General features: G+C 46.6%; 19 non-coding genes across 19 annotated transcripts; 11 read left to right on the top strand and 8 right to left on the bottom strand.

The window, feature by feature from the left end:
* Positions 1–583: 583 nt before the first annotated feature.
* Positions 584–696, bottom strand: LOC135049159 (U5 spliceosomal RNA). The gene has a single exon (XR_010240926.1). It is a non-coding gene; the product is annotated as a U5 spliceosomal RNA (small nuclear RNA).
* Positions 697–982: 286 nt separating this feature from the next.
* On the bottom strand, positions 983–1,099 carry LOC135049165 (U5 spliceosomal RNA). The gene has a single exon (XR_010240932.1). It is a non-coding gene; the product is annotated as a U5 spliceosomal RNA (small nuclear RNA).
* Positions 1,100–1,369: 270 nt separating this feature from the next.
* On the bottom strand, positions 1,370–1,485 carry LOC135049101 (U5 spliceosomal RNA). The gene has a single exon (XR_010240869.1). It is a non-coding gene; the product is annotated as a U5 spliceosomal RNA (small nuclear RNA).
* A 144-nt stretch (positions 1,486–1,629) lies between these two features.
* Positions 1,630–1,793, top strand: LOC135049209 (U1 spliceosomal RNA). The gene has a single exon (XR_010240976.1). It is a non-coding gene; the product is annotated as a U1 spliceosomal RNA (small nuclear RNA).
* A 152-nt stretch (positions 1,794–1,945) lies between these two features.
* LOC135049598 (U1 spliceosomal RNA) lies at positions 1,946–2,108 on the top strand. The gene has a single exon (XR_010241333.1). It is a non-coding gene; the product is annotated as a U1 spliceosomal RNA (small nuclear RNA).
* Positions 2,109–2,782: 674 nt separating this feature from the next.
* On the top strand, positions 2,783–2,946 carry LOC135049275 (U1 spliceosomal RNA). The gene has a single exon (XR_010241039.1). It is a non-coding gene; the product is annotated as a U1 spliceosomal RNA (small nuclear RNA).
* Positions 2,947–3,098: 152 nt separating this feature from the next.
* Positions 3,099–3,261, top strand: LOC135049549 (U1 spliceosomal RNA). The gene has a single exon (XR_010241291.1). It is a non-coding gene; the product is annotated as a U1 spliceosomal RNA (small nuclear RNA).
* A 674-nt stretch (positions 3,262–3,935) lies between these two features.
* LOC135049235 (U1 spliceosomal RNA) lies at positions 3,936–4,099 on the top strand. Its single transcript, XR_010241001.1, has one exon. It is a non-coding gene; the product is annotated as a U1 spliceosomal RNA (small nuclear RNA).
* Positions 4,100–4,251: 152 nt separating this feature from the next.
* Positions 4,252–4,414, top strand: LOC135049640 (U1 spliceosomal RNA). Its single transcript, XR_010241360.1, has one exon. It is a non-coding gene; the product is annotated as a U1 spliceosomal RNA (small nuclear RNA).
* Positions 4,415–5,085: 671 nt separating this feature from the next.
* On the top strand, positions 5,086–5,249 carry LOC135049504 (U1 spliceosomal RNA). The gene has a single exon (XR_010241251.1). It is a non-coding gene; the product is annotated as a U1 spliceosomal RNA (small nuclear RNA).
* Positions 5,250–11,878: 6,629 nt separating this feature from the next.
* Positions 11,879–11,994, bottom strand: LOC135049146 (U5 spliceosomal RNA). Its single transcript, XR_010240913.1, has one exon. It is a non-coding gene; the product is annotated as a U5 spliceosomal RNA (small nuclear RNA).
* Positions 11,995–12,269: 275 nt separating this feature from the next.
* LOC135049075 (U5 spliceosomal RNA) lies at positions 12,270–12,385 on the bottom strand. Its single transcript, XR_010240844.1, has one exon. It is a non-coding gene; the product is annotated as a U5 spliceosomal RNA (small nuclear RNA).
* Positions 12,386–12,671: 286 nt separating this feature from the next.
* LOC135049119 (U5 spliceosomal RNA) lies at positions 12,672–12,787 on the bottom strand. Its single transcript, XR_010240887.1, has one exon. It is a non-coding gene; the product is annotated as a U5 spliceosomal RNA (small nuclear RNA).
* Positions 12,788–13,057: 270 nt separating this feature from the next.
* LOC135049117 (U5 spliceosomal RNA) lies at positions 13,058–13,173 on the bottom strand. The gene has a single exon (XR_010240885.1). It is a non-coding gene; the product is annotated as a U5 spliceosomal RNA (small nuclear RNA).
* A 144-nt stretch (positions 13,174–13,317) lies between these two features.
* On the top strand, positions 13,318–13,481 carry LOC135049406 (U1 spliceosomal RNA). Its single transcript, XR_010241163.1, has one exon. It is a non-coding gene; the product is annotated as a U1 spliceosomal RNA (small nuclear RNA).
* Positions 13,482–18,301: 4,820 nt separating this feature from the next.
* Positions 18,302–18,414, bottom strand: LOC135049158 (U5 spliceosomal RNA). The gene has a single exon (XR_010240925.1). It is a non-coding gene; the product is annotated as a U5 spliceosomal RNA (small nuclear RNA).
* A 583-nt stretch (positions 18,415–18,997) lies between these two features.
* LOC135049597 (U1 spliceosomal RNA) lies at positions 18,998–19,160 on the top strand. Its single transcript, XR_010241332.1, has one exon. It is a non-coding gene; the product is annotated as a U1 spliceosomal RNA (small nuclear RNA).
* Positions 19,161–19,834: 674 nt separating this feature from the next.
* On the top strand, positions 19,835–19,998 carry LOC135049185 (U1 spliceosomal RNA). The gene has a single exon (XR_010240952.1). It is a non-coding gene; the product is annotated as a U1 spliceosomal RNA (small nuclear RNA).
* A 152-nt stretch (positions 19,999–20,150) lies between these two features.
* LOC135049377 (U1 spliceosomal RNA) lies at positions 20,151–20,313 on the top strand. Its single transcript, XR_010241136.1, has one exon. It is a non-coding gene; the product is annotated as a U1 spliceosomal RNA (small nuclear RNA).
* Positions 20,314–20,653: the final 340 nt, after the last annotated feature.

Here is a 20,653-nt window from a genome sequence, read left to right as displayed (position 1 = left end):
AAGGCTCTTGTGATACTGCATGGTTTGTACTGTTTTCCATGTGCTCCCAGATCTTTCAAGCAAGTAGCATGGTCAAGAAAGTTCTGTTTGAAAAGAAACAAACATTTACTGTCATTGTTATGCAAATAAACTTACATTAAAGCTAACCAGAAAGCACACTCGTTCTGTCTTTAAACTGATAAAAGAAACCCCAATAATATGGGCATACCTCCCAACTTTGTCGGCTCGCAAAGAGGGACACACGCGCGGCGAAGTCGCACGCGCTCCCAAAAAGGGCGTGGCCTAAGTAAAAAGGGGCATGGCTTCGCGGGAGGACCCGCGATCGCGAGTCACGCCCCCGTTTTCTGCACTGAGGGGGCATGCCCAGCGCTCTGTGAGCCGCTGGCATGCCACCTCTCCCTCTGACTTCAGTGAATAGACGCTGTGCGCACAGCGACTATTCACCGCTGCTCTGCTAAGCAGGGCAGCGACAGACAGAGCCTCCCAACTGTCCTCCCCACCGCGGGACACTGCGGCCCGCAGGTGGGACAGCGGGACAGTCCCCAAAAAACGGGACTGTCCCGCGAAAATCGGGACAGTTGGGAGGTATGATATGGGGCATGCAAAAATTGAGATAAAACTCAGTTTTGCTCCTCTCCACGGAAATCTTTAGTAAAAGGCGAAAGATTTGTTCGTTCTGAAGAGAAACCAGAGCATGACCAAGATTCCACCTGTCGCCTGAGTGCCATGCCAGCAGTCCTCATTCAGCTCAAAGTGAGCACCCAATTTGAAAGAAAGAAAGCAGATTTCTCACCAGGCTTCCCCTTGCTATAAACATGGTTTGTACTCTTTTCCATGTGCTCCCAGATCTTTCAAGCAATTAGTATGGTCAAGAAAGTTCTGCTTGAAAAGAAACAGACATTTATTGTCATTGTTATGCAAATAAACTTACATTAAAGCTAACAAGAAAGCACACTCGTTCTGTCTTTAAACTGATAAAAGAAACCCCAATAATATGGGGCATGCAAAAATTGAGATAAAACTCAGTTTTGCTCCTCTCCACGGATAATCTTTAATAAAAGGCGAAAGATTTGTTCATTCTGAAGAGAAACCAGAGCATGACCAAGATTCCACCGGTCGCCTGAGTGCTGTGCCAGCAGTCCTCATTCAGATCAAAGTGAGCGCCCAATTTGAAAGAAAGCAGATTTCTCACCTGGCTTCTCCTTGCTATAAGCATGGTTTGTACTGTATTCCATGTGCTCCCAGATCTTTAAAGCAAGTAGCATTGTCAAGAAAGTTCTGTTTGAACATAAATAAACATTTACTGTCATTTCTATGCAAATGAGCTTACATTAAAGCACACTCATTCTATCTTTAAACCGGTAAAAGAAACCCCAAAAAGATGGGGCATGCAAAAATTGAGATAAAACTCGGTTTTGCTCCTCTCCACGGAAATCTTTAGTAAGAGGCGAAAGATTTGTTCGTTCTGAAGAGAAACCAGAGCATGACCAAGATTTTTATCTGAAAATATGTGTTCTCCCTGCAGTTGTTGTCCCCAGATGAGAGTTCCCTTGTGCTGCCTCAGCTGAATCTCCTTTACTTGACAGAGATGTGCCTGAGCAGCGGCCCTCCCCAGCCCTATCCCAAATCATACTTATTTTGCATAGGCGATACCATGGTCATGAAGATTGTTCTCCCAGGGTGAGGTTCATTCATTGCATTCTGGGTATGCTGACCCCTGTGATTTCCCCAAATGTGGGAAACTCGACTGCATTATTTGTGGTAGTGGGGGACTGTGTTTGTGCTTTCCTCTAGTCAGTTCTGGTAAAAGTCAGATTTATTTGTCTCAGATCTTCCTCTAGCCTTGTTCTTCTTTCGAGAGTTCCCTTGTGCTGCCTAAGTTGGATCTCTTTCACTTGACAGGGGGGTGCCCGAGTAGCGACCCTCCCCAGCTCTAGCCCAACTCCTACTTACCTGCCAGGTGAGATACTATGATCATGAAGGTGCTTCTCCCAGGGCAAGGCTCACCCATTGCACTCTGGGTGTGGTGCCCCTGCGATTTCCCCAAATGTGGGAAGCTTGACTGCATAATTTGTGTTTCCCCTGGTCGGCTCTCGTATAATTCAGATCTCTTTGTCTCAGGTCTCTCTCCAGCCTAGTTTGCTGTCTGTTTCCACTTCTTTTTTCATGAGCCCCTCCCTTTTATACCCTTGTGCACTATCCTGACTTCTCCTCTTGTCTGCTTATTTTGTGCCTTCCAATGCACAATGCAAACTACAGGTAGTGCTGCAGGGCCCACACCCTTTTACTTGCCGTACAGAGCAGCTCTGGAGCTGTTACAGTGCCCAGCTGCTGCAAGAAATCAGCTTGAATGCTTCAGGGGCTGGGGCATAGCCAACATGAGCCCCACACCGAAGGAGGGTGGAGGTGTTTAATGCGAACTAGGGGTCATCCAAGCGCCGCAAAAGGCCGATATGCCCTGCACGCCCCTTTTCTCTTTTCATATGCAGACGAGGGTTGAAGCCAACTTTGACCCACTGCTTGGATGACATCACCGTATGCAAATCCATCTGCTGCAGGCCTTCCCCCAGGAATGCTTGCACTAGTTGTTGCATTTGGTTTGTTGTTTGGGGGTGCTTCATTATTAGGCAGCCTTCTGCCCTCCCATGTACATCTGAAAATATGTGTTCTCCCTGCAGTTGTTGTCCCCAGATGAGAGTTCCCTTGTGCTGCCTCATTTGAATCGCCTTTACTTGACAGAGATGTGCCTGAGCAGCGGCCCTCCGCAGCCATATCCCAAATCATACTTATTTTGCATAGGAGATACCATTGTTATGAAGATTGTTCTCCCAGGGTGCGGTTCATTCATTGCACTCTGGGTATGCTGACCCCTGTGATTTCCCCAAATGTGGGAAACTCGACTGCATTATTTGTGGTAGTGGTGGACTGTGTTTGTGCTTTCCTCTGGTCAGCTCTGGTAAAAGTCAGATTTCTTTGTCTCAGATCTTCCTCTAGCCTTGTTCTTCTTTCGAGAGTTCCTTTGTGCTGCCTCAGTTGGATCTCCTTCACTTGACAGGGGGGTGCCCGAGCAGCGACCCTCCCCAGCTCTAGCCCAACTCCTACTTACCTGCCAGGTGAGATACTATGATCATGAAGGTGCTTCTCCAAGGGCAAGGCTCACCCATTGCACTCTGGGTGTGCTGCTCCTGCGATTTCCCCAAATGTGGGAAACTTGACTGCATAATTTGTGTTTCCCCTGGTCAGGTCTCGTATAATTCAGATATCTTTGTCTCAGGTCTCTCTCCAGCCTAGTTTGCTGTCTGTTTCCACTTCTCTTTTCTTGAGCCGCTCCCTTCTATGCCCTTGCGCACTATCCTGACTTCTCTTCCTTTCTGCTTACTTTGTGCCTTCCAACGCACAATGCGAACTACAGGTAGTGCTGCAGGGCCCACACCCTTTTACTTGCCTTACAGAGCAGCTCTGGAGCTGTTACAGTGCCCAGCTGCTGCAAGAAATCAGCTTGAATGCTTCAGGGGCTAGGGCATAGCCAACATGAGCCCCACACCGAAGGAGGGTGGAGGTGTTTAATGCAAACTAGGGGTCAGCCAAGTGCCGCAAAAGGCCACCATGCCCTGCACACCCCTTTTCTCTTTTCATATGCAGACGAGGGTTGAAGCCAACTTTGACCCACTGCTTGGATGACATCACCATATGCAAATCTATCTGCTGCAGGCCTTCCCCCAGGAATGCTTGCACTAGTTGTTGCATTTGGTTTGTTGTTTGGGGGTGCTTCAGTATTAGGCAGCCTTCTGCTCTCCCATGTTCATCTGAAAATATGTGTTCTCCCTGCAGTTGTTGTCCCCAGATGAGAGTTCCCTTGTGCTGCCTCAGTTGAATCTCCTTTACTTGACAGAGATGTGCCCGAGCAGCGGCCCTCCCCAGCCCTATCCCAAATCATACTTATTTTGCATAGGAGATACCATGGTCATAAAGATTGTTCTCCCAGGGTGAGGTTCATTCATTGCATTCTGGGTATGCTGACCCCTGTGATTTCCCCAAATCTGGGAAACTCAACTGCATTATTTGTGGTAGTGGGGGACTGTGTTTGTGTTTTCCTCTGGTCAGCTCTGGTAAAAGTCAGATTTCTTTGTCTCAGATCTTCCTCTAGCCTTGTTCTTCTTTCGAGAGTTCCATTGTGCTGCCTCAGTTTGATCTCCTTCACTTGACAGGGGGGTGCCCGAACAGCGACCCTCCCCAGCTCTAGCCCAACTCCTACTTACCTGCCAGGTGAGATACTATGATCAGGAAGGTGCTTCTCCCAGGGCAAGGCTCACCCAATGCACTCTGGGTGTGCTGCTCCTACGATTTCCCCAAATGTGGGACACTTGATTACATAATTTGTGTTTCCTCTGGTCGGCTCTCGTATAATTCAGATCTCTTTGTCTCAGGTCTCTCTCCAGCCTAGTTTGCTGTCTGTTTCCACTTCTCTTTTCTTGAGCCGCTCCCTTCTATGCCCTTGTGCACTATCCTGACTTCTCCCGTCTGCTTACTTTGTGCCTTCCAACGCACAATGCAAACTACAGGTAGTGCTGCAGGGCCCACACCCTTTTACTTGCTTTACAGAGCAGCTCTGGAGCTGTTACAGTGCCCAGCTGCTGCAAGAAATCAGCTTGAATGCTTCAGGGGCTGGGGCATAGCCAACATGAGCCCCACACCGAAGGAAGGTGGAGGTGTTTAATGCGAACTAGGGGTCATCCAAGCGCCGCAAAAGGCCGCCATGCCCTGCACACCCCTTTTTTATTTTCATATGCAGACGAGGGTTGAAGCCAACTTTGACCCACTGCTTGGATGACATCACCATATGCAAATCCATCTGCTGCAGGCCTTCCCCCAGGAATGCTTGCACTAGTAGTTGCATTTGATTTGTTGTTTGGGGGTGCTTCAGTATTAGGCAGCCTTCTGCCCTCCCATGTTCATCTGAAAATATGTGTTCTCCCTGCAGTTGTTGTCCCCAGATGAGAGTTCCCTTGTGTTGCCTCAGTTGAATCTCCTTTACTTGACAGAGATGTGCCTGAGCAGCGGCCCTCCCCAGCCCTATCCCAAATCATACTTATTTTGCATAGGAGATACCATGGTCATGAAGATTGTTCTCCCAGGGTGAGGTTCATTCATTGCACTCTGGGTATGCTGACCCCTGTGATTTCCCCAAATGTGGGAAACTCGACTGCATTATTTGTGGTAGTGGGGGACTGCGTTTGTGCTTTCCTCTGGTCAGCTCTGGTAAAAGTCAGATTTCTTTGTCTCAGATCTTCCTCTAGCCTTGTTCTTCTTTCGAGAGTTCCCTTGTGCTGCCTCAGTTGGATCTCCTTCACTTGACAGGGGGTGCCCGAGCAGCAATCCTCCACAGCTCTAGCCCAACTCCTACTTACCTGCCAGGTGAGATACTATGATCTTCACTGTTAGGGCAATCAGGATGTGGAATTCCCTGCCAGGGAAGGTGGTAATGGCGGACTCTGTAATTGGATTTAAAAAAGGAATGGATACATTTCTGAATGAAAAAGCTATCCAAGGTTATAATACTTAAAATATCAACATGGTTAATCTGGGGGTAACATGAGTTATAGTAGCTAACTAGTCATAAAACATTATTCAGCAAGTATGTAGAATCATCACAACTTAAAACAGGTTGAACACGATGGGCAATTTGCCTCTATTCAACCTCAAAAACTATGTTACTATATGTTACTATATTACTATGTTACTGTAGTATACAGAAAACCAAAATGCAATGAACAGTGATAGTGAGCACTGATGAGGATACTAGAACTGACACTGAGCAGCAAGATGCAGCACTGGACTATTAGTAATGTACTGTAGTATGCTGAGCACCACAATGCAGCACAAGACAATGAGCAGTGATACTGAGCACTGATGAGGATACTACTGAGAACTGACACTGAGCAGGAGAGACACACTACTAGTATTACTGAGCAGCAATAAGTAACCACTGATACTGAGCACTGATATTGAGATTTCCACTGAGAGAACATAGCCACGTCCTCTCCGCTCTCTCTTCAATGCACGAGTAAAAATGGCGGCAACGCGCAGCTCTTTATATGGAATCCGAATCTCGCGAGAATCCGACAGCGGGATGATGACATTTTCCCTTGTTCAGGTTTTCCGAGTCAGGCGGGAACAACCGAGCCTGCCTCGGACCAGTGTAAACCACGTGGAGTTCGTCGGGAATTCGGTTCTCGGAGAACCGAACCCGCTCCTCTCTACCTTATACCCATCAATTTTTTTATTTTCAATCTAAGCCCCTGCAGTTTTCTGTAAGCATCTGCTTCGCTATGATGATCAACAAGTCACAAGGGCAAACACTCAGGGCTTGAGGCGTAGATCTTAGGACCAGCTGCTACAAGCATGGCAGAGGTGTCACTATCACTGGTGACACCCAGAGAGGTGGCGAGGGAGATTGTAATGCAGGGCGCGCAGATAAGCAGTGCAATGGTAAAAAGGAGGCATGGTTTCATAGGTAGGGGCGTGGCCTGGTGGCCTGAATCTACATTTTGTTGCTCCGGGTGTCCCGGGGGTTGGGGGCTGCACCCGGGGACTAGTGTGTGTGCGGTGCTGGCTCCTGCACAGTGACAGGGCATGGCCACCCAGCATGACGCCTCCATTCTTGACCATGCTGTAATTGCAGTCGCACTGCAGTTCAGCGTGATCATAAAAAATGGTGTAGCCTCCTGCTGGTGCAGACTGTATGTGCGCGCAGGAAGCCGCCACCATTTTTGTGATCACAGTGGCTGAATGTGATGTCATACAGCCGCTGTGACCACGCCCCCTGTGTCTCCTCCGTTGCAGACCCCATTTTGAAGCCTTGCCCCCGCACCGCTCCATCCCTGACTTGGAAATGGAGTGTTGCTGACCCCCCTCTCCCCCCCCCCCGCCCCGATTGACAGGCAGAGGCGATCGCATTCTCTGCGGGGTGCCGCAGAAAATGCAGGCACATGCGTATGCTGTTAGCAAATTTTGCAGTTGGATCGCTTATTGTGATTGCATTCCAACCTGAATCAGGCCCTATTACCTATCACAATGCGCTGCGGGCAGTACAAAATTGGGTTAATATAGGAGTAAAACTCCCAGACCTGTGCTCCTTAACTGTACCTGGTGGCTAGTGGAGCGGCTGCCCAGTAATCAGTGTCCACGCCAGTGCGCACACGGTCCACCCCCTACGGCCACGCTCCCCTTCATCAGCGGCCTCGTGATCCGGAAGGGCGGTGTGTGTGTGACTGACCTTAGGAAGAAACTGGAGCCTCCGCTGCAGTGACCCAGCAACCAGGGCACGGGAGTATACAGCGCCGCTGGGAGTGATGAAGCTGCAGTAAAGATGTCTATTAGACCTAGCCTGCTGCAGCCCTTGTAGATTCTCATAAAACAAGTTCTTCTTTTCTTGTCAAAATTAATAGCTAAGAATAGGCTGCCTGAGGCAGGCCCCTGTTAAGTGGCCTGCTACTGAAGGCACCAACTACAAACTGAGCTCCCTGTTCATGGAAGCGGGGTTATAGAGGAGGATGCGCTGAGCATCTTGGGAACAGTCAAAAGCTTTGAGCCGGTTGGTGCCTCAGATCAAGATCCTACTCTACACCCCAATGTGAATCCTTGTGGAGTCCAGTGTACCCCACAGAAGAAATTAATGTGTCACACCCATTGGCAGCAACCTTAGAATAGCTGCTGACGGGCACAATTGAGAAAGGAAGGGGGGGGGGGGACATTTGAATCCAGCACATAGATGCAATTCAAATATGTAATTTGTACCTTCCTATTTTAAAATATAATGGATGAACCTCACCCTGTGAGAACAATCTTCATGATCAAGAGATCTCATATGCAAAATAAGTATGAGTTGGGATAGGGCTGGGGAGGGTGGCTGCTCGGGCAGCCCCTCCCCCGTCAAGTTAAGGAGATTCAACTGAGGACGCACAAGGGAACTCTCGTCTGGGGACACCAACTGCAGGGAGACCACATCTGTTCAGATGAACATGGGAGGGTGGAAGGCTGCCTAATATTGAAGCACCATCAAATATCAAACCATATGCAACAACTAGTACAAGCATTCCTGGGGGAAGGTCTGCAGAAGACGGATTTGCATACGGTGATGTCATCCAAGATGTGGGCCAAAGTTGGCTGGAACCCTCATCTGCATATGAAAAGAGAAAAGGGGCATGCAGGGCATGGCGGCCTTTTGCGGTGCTTGGATGACCCCTAGTTCGCATTAAACACCCCCACCCTCCTTTGGTGTGGGGCTCATGTTGGCCATGCCCCATCCCCTGAAGCATTCAAGCTGATTTCTTGCAGCAGCTGGGCACTGTAACAGCTCCAGAGCTGTTCTGTAAGGCAAGTAAAAGGGTGTGGGCCCTGCAGCACCACCTGTAGTTCGCATTGTGCGTTGGAAGGCACAAAGTAAGCAGACGGGAGGAGAAGTCAGGATAGTGCGCAAGGGCATCCTTTTCTCTTAGTCCGTAGAGGATGCTGGGGTCACATTAAGAACCATGGGGTATAGACGGGATCCGCAAGAGACATGGGCACTTTATGACTTTCAAAGGGTGTGAACTGGCTCCTCCCTCTATGCCCCTCCTCCAGACTCCAGTTATAGGAACTGTGCCCAGGGAGACGGACATTTCGAGGAAAGGATTTATTGTTAAACTAAGGTGAGCATCTTACCAGCTCACACCTTAAGCATGCCGCAGAACGTGGCATTCAACAGAACACAAGCCAACGGCATGAACAATTGCAGCAAAAAGCTGACCAGAACCATAACATAACATGTGTATAACCACAAGTAATAACTGCAGACACAGTATGGACTGGGACGGGTGCCCAGCATCCTCTACGGACTAAGAGAAAAGGATTTACCAGTAGGTATTAAAATCCTATTTTCTCATACGACCTAGAGGATGCTGGGGTCACATTAAGAACCATGGGGTTATACCAAAGCTCTTGAACGGGTGGGAGAGTGCGTACGACTCTGCAGCACCGAATGACCCAACTTGAGGTTATCATCAGCCAAGGTATCAAACTTGTAAAACTTAGCAAAAGTGTTTACTAAATAGCTGCTCGGCAAAGTTGCAATGCCGAGACTCCCCGACCAGCTGCCCAGGATGAACCCACCTTTCTAGTAGAATGGGTCTTCACCTAATTCAGTAATGGCAATCCTGCCATGGAATGAGCATGCTGAATCTTACCACAGATCCAGCGCATAATGGTCTACATGGAAGCAGGACACCCAATCCTGTTGGGAGCATACAGGACAAACAGAGCCTCTGTTTTCCTAATCTGAACCGTTCTGGTGACATAAATTTTCAAAGTTCTGACCACAGCCAGAGACTTTGACTCAACGAAGGTGTCAGTGGCCAAAGGCACCATGTGGAAAGATGAACCACCTTCGGCAGAAATTGTTGACGTGTCCTCAATTCTGCTCTATCTTCATGAAAGATCAAATAAAGGCTCTTGTGATACTGTATGGTTTGTACTGTTTTCCATGTGCTCCCAGATCTTTCAAGCAAGTAGCATGGTCAAGAAAGTTCTGTTTGAAAAGAAACAACATTTACTGTCATTGTTATAGAATTTGGGAGAAAAAACAAGAAGAAATCTGCACTGTTGACGCACTGGACAGAATGAATGAATCATAAAATATAACCTTTATTAAGTATGTATTAAAATTGGATAAATATTAATATTATTATCCCAAACTGCAGTGAAACATAAATGTTAAAATCACAGAACTAACATACATGTGCATAAGAAGAATAAAGAGATGTGAAAAAAAGGTTTAAAAAGCGTGTCCGTGTGTGATTATTTTTGAAGGCACAACCCTGGCGGGGTTGTTTATATAGATATATATGTTGCTAATAATCACTTTCTAGCGTAATGTTATTAAATAGCTGTTAGTATCTATGTCGTCAGGTACCACTGGGTCGTATCCTATATACTCCCTTCACTCAATAGGGGTTACCTCCCGGGAAGCCATCCCCATTGGCGAATTTGTGGGGGTGATTGAGTATAACCGGTAAGCTAACCTCCAATTTGTGGGGTGCTTAGGTAGATGGGGATCACTTATTTCTCTGTGTCCCCTAAGACTATATTCCTAAATTCAATACCACAGGGGGATAGCTTTCTATATCGGATAAGGAATCACTTGATAGGGAAATCTCTATGGATCATGGAAAGATCATATTTATTAATATCCAAACTAAAAAAATGATGAATAGCTTTAATTTAGCTGTTTAGATATAGTTAATTGGCGAGATATACCAACAGGTGCGGTTGCCTTAAGGAATATGGCAATTCCAATATAAATAGCAGCCCTCCTTCATATAATCAGCCAGATCTTATTAAATCTGGTCCAGATATAGCCGTTCAGATATACTTAATTGACAACATATATCAATCGGTGGGGTTGCCTTAAGGAATATAGCAATTCCAATTCTCATATAAATAGCAACCTTCCTTCATATATTCAGCCAGATCTTATTTAATCTGATCTAGGCGTAGGCAATAATGCTTTCCTTAGAGGTATAGCCACCTCAATTCTTATTAAGAAGCAAAGTGTCTGTCATAATGGTTTATCCAATTCATCTAAGAAATAATATATTCCATGTGTCAGAGATTCATTACTCTCTATTTACACTGTTAAAGAGTTAATTCTTATTATGTTACAGTGTAATGAAATTATCATATAGGGAGATGTGGCAATTCCATGTGCTATATATATAATAACCCTTAGTGGTCCAGATTCCACAATGAGGAATTTTCTTATAAACCGCTGAAACACACAGCTGTTTGACTGACTTCCAAATATATCTATCTCACTTTGTAACAGTCTTATGATAGAGAAACTGTTACATATTCGGTCACTTAGTTATCTAAAGGTAAACAGACTCAGTGTGAGGGTAATATAATATATCAAATGCGCTGTCAATAATCGTGGTAACTGGTGTAATAATGTGGTATATTGAGTATGCTAGTAAGGCATATAACTGCTCTCCAGCCTTTAAGTGTTACCAATCAATTTGTTACACTGTAAAGGATTTATGGTGTCCTGTTAGGACATGCAGCTGCTAGGCTGACTCAAAGATTTATCCATTTGTAACAATTATGTAACAGTTATATACATGTTACTGGTATTACATAGAAATAGTATGACACAGGCCAGCAGTCCCATGTGTCTAGATTCCACAATAGGAGATTTTCTTTGTCTTATAAACTGCTGGAACACACAGCTGCTAGACTGACTTCAAATATATATATTACTTTGTAACAGTCTTATAGTAAAGAGACTGTTACACACTGTCATTTAGTTATCTCAAGGTTAGCAGATTCTGTGTGAGGATAGTGTTCTGTTAGAACATGCAGCTGCTAGGCTGACTCATAGAAAATGTATCCATTTGTAACAAATGACACATACAGCATTAAATTAATATCTATAGCAGCACATGTGACATCTCTACTCTTATCATAATTGTCTGGTTATTGTCAATCTGGACAGCAGGAGTGATATATATTCACTAGTCCCAATATCCCATCATATAAATATACCCACACTGATATACTTTCTTATCAAGAGTTATTAGTAGCTATCTGTATGCACTTTAGACATTGTAATTGCTAAGTGACATCATATCTAGTGTATTCCTTTCTTATAGCTCAGCTTCTATTCCCTATTAGTGGAGACTAACAGCTAACATCATAATCATATATTTTTGTTTTATAACATTTCACATGAGTCAAATACACGCGGACACGCCGTGCCCTACACATGTGTTTCACTGCATCTATGGCAACTTACATTAAAGCTAACAAGAAAGCACACTCGTTCTGTCTTTAAACTGATAAAAGAAACCCCAATAATATGGGGCATGCAAAAATTGAGATAAAACTCAGTTTTGCTCCTCTCCACGGAAATCTTTAATAAAAGGCGAAATATTTGTTAGTTCTGAAGAGAAACCAGAGCATGACCAAGATTCCACCTGTCGCCTGAGTGCCATGCCAGCAGTTCTCATTGAGCTCAAAGTGAGCACCCAATTTGAAAGAAAGAAAGCAGATTTCTCACCAGGCTTCCCCTAGCTATAAACATGGTTTGTACTCTTTTCCATGTGTTCCCAGATCTTTCAAGCAATTAGTATAGTCAAGAAAGTTCTGTTTGAAAAGAAACAAACATTTACTGTCATTTCTATGCAAATGAGCTTACATTAAAGCACACTCGTTCTATCTTTAAACAGATAAAATAAAACCCCAATAAGATGGGGCATGCAAAATTTGAGATAAAACTCAGTTTTGCTCCTCTCCACGGAAATCTTTAGTAAAAGGCGAAAGATTTGTTCGTTCTGAAGAGAAACCAGAGCATGACCAAGATTCCACCTGTCGCCTGAGTGCCATGCCAGCAGTCCTCATTCAGCTCAAAGTGAGCACCCAATTTGAAAGAAAGAAAGCAGATTTCTCACCAGGCTTCCCCTTGCTATAAGCATGGTTTGTACTCTTTTCCATGTGCTCCCAGATCTTTCAAGCAAGTAGCATGGTCAAGAAAGTTCTGTTTGAAAAGAAACAGACATTTACTATCATTGTTATACAAATAAACTTACATTAAAGCCAACAAGAAAGCACACTCGTTCTGTCTTTAAACTGATAAAAGAAACCCCAATAATATGGGGCATGCAAAAATTGAGATAAAACTCAGTTTTGCTCCTCTCCACGGAAATCTTTAATAAAAGGCGAAAGATTTGTTCATTCTGAAGAGAAACCAGAGCATGACCGAGATTCCACCTGTCGCCTGAGTGCCATGCCAGCAGTCCTCATTCAGATCAAAGTGAGCGCCCAATTTGAAAGAAAGCAGATTTCTCACCTGGCTTCTCCTTGCTATAAGCATGGTTTGTACTGTATTCCATGTGCTCCCAGATCTTTCAAGCAAGTAGCATGGTCAAGAAAGTTCTGTTTGAAAAGAAACAAACATTTACTGTAATTTCTATGCAAATGAGCTTTCATTAAAGCACACTCATTCTATCTTTAAACCGATAAAAGAAAATCCAAAAAGATGGGGCATGCAAAAATTGAGGTAAAACTCAGTTTTGCTCCTCTCCACGGAAATCTTTAGTAAAAGGCGAAAGATTTGTTCGTTCTGAAGAGAAACCAGAGCATGACCAAGATTTTCATCTGAAAATATGTGTTCTCCCTGCAGTTGTTGTCCCCAGATGAGAGTTCCCTTGTGCTGCCTCAGTTGAATCTCCTTTACTTGACAGAGATGTGCCTGAGCAGCGGCCCTCCCCAGCCCTATCCCAAATCATACTTATTTTGCATAGGAGATACCATGGTCATGAAGATTGTTCTCCCAGGGTGAGGTTCATTCATTGCATTCTGGGTATGCTGACCCCTGTGATTTCCCCAAATGTGGGAAACTCGACTGCATTATTTGTGGTAGTGGGGGACTGTGTTTGTGCTTTCCTCTGGTCAGCTCTGGTAAAAGTCAGATTTATTTGTCTCAGATCTTCCTCTAGCCTTGTTCTTCTTTCGAGAGTTCCCTTGTGCTGCCTCAGTTGGATCTCCTTCACTTGACAGGGGGTGCCCGAGCAGCAATCCTCCACAGCTCTAGCCCAACTCCTACTTACCTGCCAGGTGAGATACTATGATCTTCACTGTTAGGGCAATCAGGATGTGGAATTCCCTGCCAGGGAAGGTGGTAATGGCGGACTCTGTAATTGGATTTAAAAAAGGAATGGATACATTTCTGAATGAAAAAGCTATCTAAGGTTATAATACTTAAAATATCAACATGGTTAATCCGGGGGTAACATGAGTTATAGTAGCTAACTAGTCATAAAACATTATTCAGCAAGTATGTAGAATCATCACAACTTAAAACAGGTTGAACACGATGGGCAATTTGCCTCTATTCAACCTCAAAAACTATGTTACTATATGTTACTATATTACTATGTTACTGTAGTATACAGAAAACCAAAATGCAATGAACAGTGATAGTGAGCACTGATGAGGATACTAGAACTGACACTGAGCAGCAAGATGCAGCACTGGACTATTAGTAATGTACTGTAGTATGCTGAGCACCACAATGCAGCACAAGACAATGAGCAGTGATACTGAGCACTGATGAGGATACTACTGAGAACTGACACTGAGCAGGAGAGACACACTACTAGTATTACTGAGCAGCAATAAGTAACCACTGATACTGAGCACTGATATTGAGATTTCCACTGAGAGAACATAGCCACGTCCATTCCGCTCTCTCTTCAAAGCACGAGTAAAAATGGCGGCAACAAGCAGCTCTTTATATGGAATCCGAATCTCGCGAGAATCCGACAGCGGGATGATGACATTTTCCCTTGTTCAGGTTTTCCGAGTCAGGCGGGAACAACCGAGCCTGCCTCGGACCAGTGTAAACAACGTGGAGTTCGTGGGGAATTCGGTTCTCGGAGAACCGAACCCGCTCCTCTCTACCTTATACCCATCAATTTTTTTATTTTCAATCTAAGCCCCTGCAGTTTTCTGTAAGCATCTGCTTCGCTATGATGATCAACAAGTCACAAGGGCAAACACTCAGGGCTTGAGGCGTAGATCTTAGGACCAGCTGCTACAAGCATGGCAGAGGTGTCACTATCACTGGTGACACCCAGAGAGGTGGCGAGGGAGATTGTAATGCAGTGCGCGCAGATAAGCAGCGCAATGGTAAAAAGGAGGCATGGTTTCATAGGTAGGGGCGTGGCCTGGTGGCCTGAATCTACATTTTGTTGCTCCGGGTGTCCCGGGGGTTGGGGGCTGCACCCGGGGACTAGTGTGTGAGCAGTGCTGGCTCCTGCACAGTGAAAGGGCATGGCCACCCAGCATGACGCCTCCCTTCTTGACCATGCTGTAATTGCAGTCGCACTGCAGTTCAGCGTGATCATAAAAAATGGTGTAGCCTCCTGCTGGTGCAGACTGTATGTGCGCGCAGGAAGCCGCCACCATTTTTGTGATCACAGCGGCTGAATGTGATGTCATACAGCCGCTGTGACCACGCCCCCTGTGTCTCCTCCGTTGCAGACCCCATTTTGAAGCCTTGCCCCCGCACCGCTCCATCCCTGACTTGGAAATGGAGTGTTGCTGACCCACCTATCCCCCCCCCCGCCCCGATTGACAGGCAGAGGCGATCGCATTCTCTGCGGGGTGCCGCAGAAAATGCAGGCACATGCGTATGCTCTTAGCAATTTTTGCAGTTGGATCGCTTATTGTGATTGCAATCCAACCTGAATCAGGCCCTATTACCTATCACAATGCGCTGCGGGCAGTACAAAATTGGGTTAATATAGGAGAAAAACCCCCAGACCTGTGCTCCTTAACTGTACCTGGTGGCTAGTGGAGCGGCTGCCCAGTAATCAGTGTCCACGCCAGTGCGCACACGGTCCACCCCCTACGGCCACGCTCCCCTTCATCAGCGGCCTCGTGATCCGGAAGGGTGGTGTGTGTGTGACTGACCTTAGGATGAAACCGGACCCTCCGCTGCAGTGACCCAGCAACCAGGGCACGGGAGTATACAGCGCCGCTGGGAGTGATGAAGCTGCAGTAAAGATGTCTATTAGACCTAGCCTGCTGCAGCCCTTGTAGATTCTCATAAAACAAGTTCTTCTTTTCTTGTCAAAATTTATAGCTAAGAATAGGCTGCCTGAGGCAGGCCCCTGTTAAGTGGCCTGCTACTGAAGGCACCAACTACAAACTGAGCTCCCTGTTCATGGAAGCGGGGTTATAGAGGAGAATGCACTGAGCATCTTGGGAACAGTCAAAAGCTTTGAGCCGGTTGGTGCCTCAGATCAAGATCCTACTCTACACCCCAATGTGAATCCTTGTGGAGTCCAGTGTACCCCACAGAAGAAATTAATGTGTCACACCCATTGGCAGCAACCTTAGAATAGCTGCTGACGGGCACAATTGAGAAAGGAAGGGGGGGGGGGACATTTGAATCCAGCACATAAATGCAATTCAAATATGTAATTTGTACCTTCCTATTTTAAAATATAATGGATGAACCTCACCCTGTGATAACAATCTTCATGATCAAGAGATCTCATATGCAAAATAAGTATGAGTTGGGATAGGGCTGGGGAGGGTGGCTGCTCGGACAGCCCCTCCCCCGTCAAGTTAAGGAGATTCAACTGAGGAAGCACAAGGGAACTCTCGTCTGGGGACAACAACTGCAGGGAGACCACATCTTTTCAGATGAACATGGGAGGGCGGAAGGCTGCCTAATACTGAAGCACCATCAAATATCAAACCATATGCAACATCTAGTACAAGCCTTCCTGGGGGAAGGTCTGCAGCAGACGGATTTGCATACAGTGATGTTATTCAAGCAGTGGGCCAAAGTTGGCTGGAACCCTCATCTGCATATGAAAAGAGAAAAGGGGCGTGCAGGGCATGGCGGCCTTTTGCAGTGCTTGGATGACCCCTAGTTCTCATTAAACACCCCCACCCTCCTTTGGTGTGGGGCTCATGTTGGCCATGCCCCATCCCCTGAAGCATTCAAGCTGATTTCTTGCAGCAGCTGGGCACTGTAACAGCTCCAGAGCTGTTCTGTAAGGCAAGTAAAAGGGTGTGGGCCCTGCAGCACCACCTGTAGTTTGCATTGTGCGTTGGAAGGCACAAAGTAAGCAGACGGGAGGAGAAGTCAGGATAGTGCGCAAGGGCATCCTTTTCTCTTAGTCCGTAGAGGATGCTGGGGTCACATTAAGAACCATGGGGTATAGACGGGATCCGCAAGAGACATGGGCACTTTAAGACTATCAAAGGGTGTGAACTGGCTCCTCCCTCTATGCCCCTCCTCCAGACTCCAGTTATAGGAACTGTGCCCATGGAGACGGACATTTCGAGGAAAGGATTTATTGTTAAACTAAGGTGAGCATCTTACCAGCTCACACCTTAAGCATGCCGCAGAACGTGGCATTCAACAGAACACAAGCCAACGGCATGAACAATTGCAGCAAAAAGCTGACCAGAACCATAACACAACATGTGTATAACCACAAGTAATAACTGCAGACACAGTATGGACTGGGACGGGTGCCCAGCATCCTCTACAGACTAAGAGAAAAGGATTTACCGGTAGGTATTAAAATCCTATTTTCTCATACGACCTAGAGGATGCTGGGGTCACATTAAGAACCATGGGGTTATACCAAAGCTCTTGAACGGGTGGAAGAGTGCGTACGACTCTGCAGCACCGAATGACCCAACTTGAAGTTATCATCGGCCAAGGTATCAAACTTGTAAAACTTAGCAAAAGTGTTTACTAAATAGCTGCTCGGCAAAGTTGCAATGCCGAGACTCCCCGACCAGCTGCCCAGGATGAACCCACCTTTCTAGTAGAATGGGTCTTCACCTAATTCAGTAACGGCAATCCTGCCATGGAATGAGCATGCTGAATCTTACCACAGATCCAGCGCATAATGGTCTACATGGAAGCAGGACACCCAATCCTGTTGGGAGCATACAGGACAAACAGAGCCTCTGTTTTCCTAATCTGAACCGTTCTGGTGACATAAATTTTCAAAGTTCTGACCACAGCCAGAGACTTTGACTCAACGAAGGTGTCAGTGGCCAAAGGCACCATGTGGAAAGATGAACCACCTTCGGCAGAAATTGTTGACGTGTCCTCAATTCTGCTCTATCTTCATGAAAGATCAAATAAAGGCTCTTGTGATACTGCATGGTTTGTACTGTTTTCCATGTGCTCCCAGATCTTTCAAGCAAGTAGCATGGTCAAGAAAGTTCTGTTTGAAAAGAAACAAACATTTACTGTCATTGTTATGCAAATAAACTTACATTAAAGCTAACAAGAAAGCAAACTCGTTCTGTCTTTAAACTGATAAAAGAAACCCCAATAATATGGGCATACCTCCCAACTTTGTCGGCTCGCAAAGAGGGACACACGCGCGGCGAAGTCGCGCGCGCTCCCAAAAAGGGTGTGGCCTAAGTAAAAGGGGGCGTGGCTTCGCGGGAGGACCCGCGATCGCGAGTCACGCCCCCGTTTTCGGCACTGAGCGGGCATGCCCAGCGCTCTGTGAGCCGCTGGCATGCCACCTCTCCCTCTGACTTCAGTGAATAGACGCTGTGCGCATGCGCACAGCGTCTATTCACCGCTGCTCTGCTAAGCAGGGCAGCGACAGACAGAGCCTCCCAATTGTCCTCCCCACCGCGGGACACTGCGGCCCGCAGGTGGGACAGCGGGACAGTCCCCAAAAAACGGGACTGTCCCGCGAAAATCGGGACAGTTGGGAGGTATGATATGGGGCATGCAAAAATTGAGATAAAACTCAGTTTTGCTCCTCTCCACGGAAATCTTTAGTAAAAGGCGAAAGATTTGTTCGTTCTGAAGAGAAACCAGAGCATGACCAAGATTCCACCTGTCGCCTGAGTGCCATGCCAGCAGTCCTCATTCAGATCAAAGTGAGCGCCCAATTTGAAAGAAAGCAGATTTCTCACCTGGCTTCTCCTTGCTATAAGCATGGTTTGTACTGTATTCCATGTGCTCCCAGATCTTTAAAGCAAGTAGCATGGTCAAGAAAGTTCTGTTTGAACATAAATAAACATTTACTGTCATTTCTATGCAAATGAGCTTACATTAAAGCACACTCATTCTATCTTTAAACCGGTAAAAGAAACCCCAAAAAGATGGGGCATGCAAAAATTGAGATAAAACTCGGTTTTGCTCCTCTCATTCATTGCATTCTGGGTATGCTGACCCCTGTGATTTCCCCAAATGTGGGAAACTCGACTGCATTATTTGTGGTAGTGGGGGACTGTGTTTGTGCTTTCCTCTGGTCAGCTCTGGTAAAAGTCAGATTTATTTGTCTCAGATCTTCCTCTAGCCTTGTTCTTCTTTCGAGAGTTCCCTTGTGCTGCCTCAGTTGGATCTCTTTCACTTGACAGGGGGGTGCCCGAGTAGCGACCCTCCCCAGCTCTAGCCCAACTCCTACTTACCTGCCAGGTGAGATACTATGATCATGAAGGTGCTTCTCCCAGGGCAAGGCTCACCCATTGCACTCTGGGTGTGGTGCCCCTGCGATTTCCCCAAATGTGGGAAGCTTGACTGCATAATTTGTGTTTCCCCTGGTCGGCTCTCGTATAATTCAGATCTCTTTGTCTCAGGTCTCTCTCCAGCCTAGTTTGCTGTCTGTTTCCACTTCTTTTTTCATGAGCCCCTCCCTTTTATACCCTTGTGCACTATCCTGACTTCTCCTCTTGTCTGCTTACTTTGTGCCTTCCAATGCACAATGCAAACTACTGGTAGTGCTGCAGGGCCCACACCCTTTTACTTGCCGTACAGAGCAGCTCTGGAGCTGTTACAGTGCCCAGCTGCTGCAAGAAATCAGCTTGAATGCTTCAGGGGCTGGGGCATAGCCAACATGAGCCCCACACCGAAGGAGGGTGGAGGTGTTTAATGCGAACTAGGGGTCATCCAAGCGCCGCAAAAGGCCGCTATGCCCTGCACGCCCCTTTTCTCTTTTCATATGCAGACGAGGGTTGAAGCCAACTTTGACCCACTGCTTGGATGACATCACCGTATGCAAATCCATCTGCTGCAGGCCTTCCCCCAGGAATGCTTGCACTAGTTGTTGCATTTGGTTTGTTGTTTGGGGGTGCTTCATTATTAGGCAGCCTTCTGCCCTCCCATGTTCATCTGAAAATATGTGTTCTCCCTGCAGTTGTTGTCCCCAGATGAGAGTTCCCTTGTGCTGCCTCAGTTGAATCTCCTTTACTTGACAGAGATGTGCCTGAGCAGCGGCCCTCCCCAGCCCTATCCCAAATCATACTTATTTTGCATAGGAGATACCATGGTCATGAAGATTGTTCTCCCAGGGTGAGGTTCATTCATTGCATTCTGGGTATGCTGACCCCTGTGATTTCCCCAAATGTGGGAAACTCAACTGCATTATTTGTGGTAGTGGGGGACTGTGTTTGTGCTTTCCTCTGGTCAGCTCTGGTAAAAGTCAGATTTCTTTGTCTCAGATCTTCCTTTAGCCTTGTTCTTCTTTCGAGAGTTCCCTTGTGCTGCCTCAGTTGGATCTCCTTCACTTGACAGGGGGGTACCCGAGCAGCGACCCTCCCCAGCTCTAGCCCAACTTCTACTTACCTGGCAGGTGAGATACTATGATCATGTAGGTGCTTCTCCCAGGGCAAGGCTCACCCATTGCACTCTGGGTGTGCTGCTCCTGCGATTTCCCCAAATGTGGGAAACTTGACTGCATAATTTGTGTTTCCCCTGGTCGGCTCTCGTATAATTCAGATCTCTTTGTCTCAGGTCTCTCTCCAGCCTAGTTTGCTGTCTGTTTCAACTTCTCTTTTCTTGAGCCGCTCCCTTCTATGCCCTTGCGCACTATCCTGACTTCTCCCGTCTGCTTACTTTGTGCCTTCCAATGCACAATGCAAACTACAGGTAGTGCTGCAGGGCCCACACTCTTTTACTTGCCGTTCAGAGCAGCTCTGGAGCTGTTACAGTGCCCAGCTGCTGCAATAAATCAGCTTGAATGCTTCAGGGGATGGGGCATGGCCAACATGAGCCCCACACCAAAGGAGGGTGGGGTGTTTAATGCGAACTAGGGGTCATCCAAGCACCGCAAAAGGCCGC

This window comes from Pseudophryne corroboree, unplaced genomic scaffold, assembly GCF_028390025.1.
Source record: "Pseudophryne corroboree isolate aPseCor3 unplaced genomic scaffold, aPseCor3.hap2 scaffold_99, whole genome shotgun sequence".
Classification (NCBI taxonomy): domain Eukaryota; kingdom Metazoa; phylum Chordata; class Amphibia; order Anura; family Myobatrachidae; genus Pseudophryne; species Pseudophryne corroboree.
Note: the sequence above shows the minus strand (reverse complement) of the source record. Positions and strands in the feature narration are given on the sequence as shown.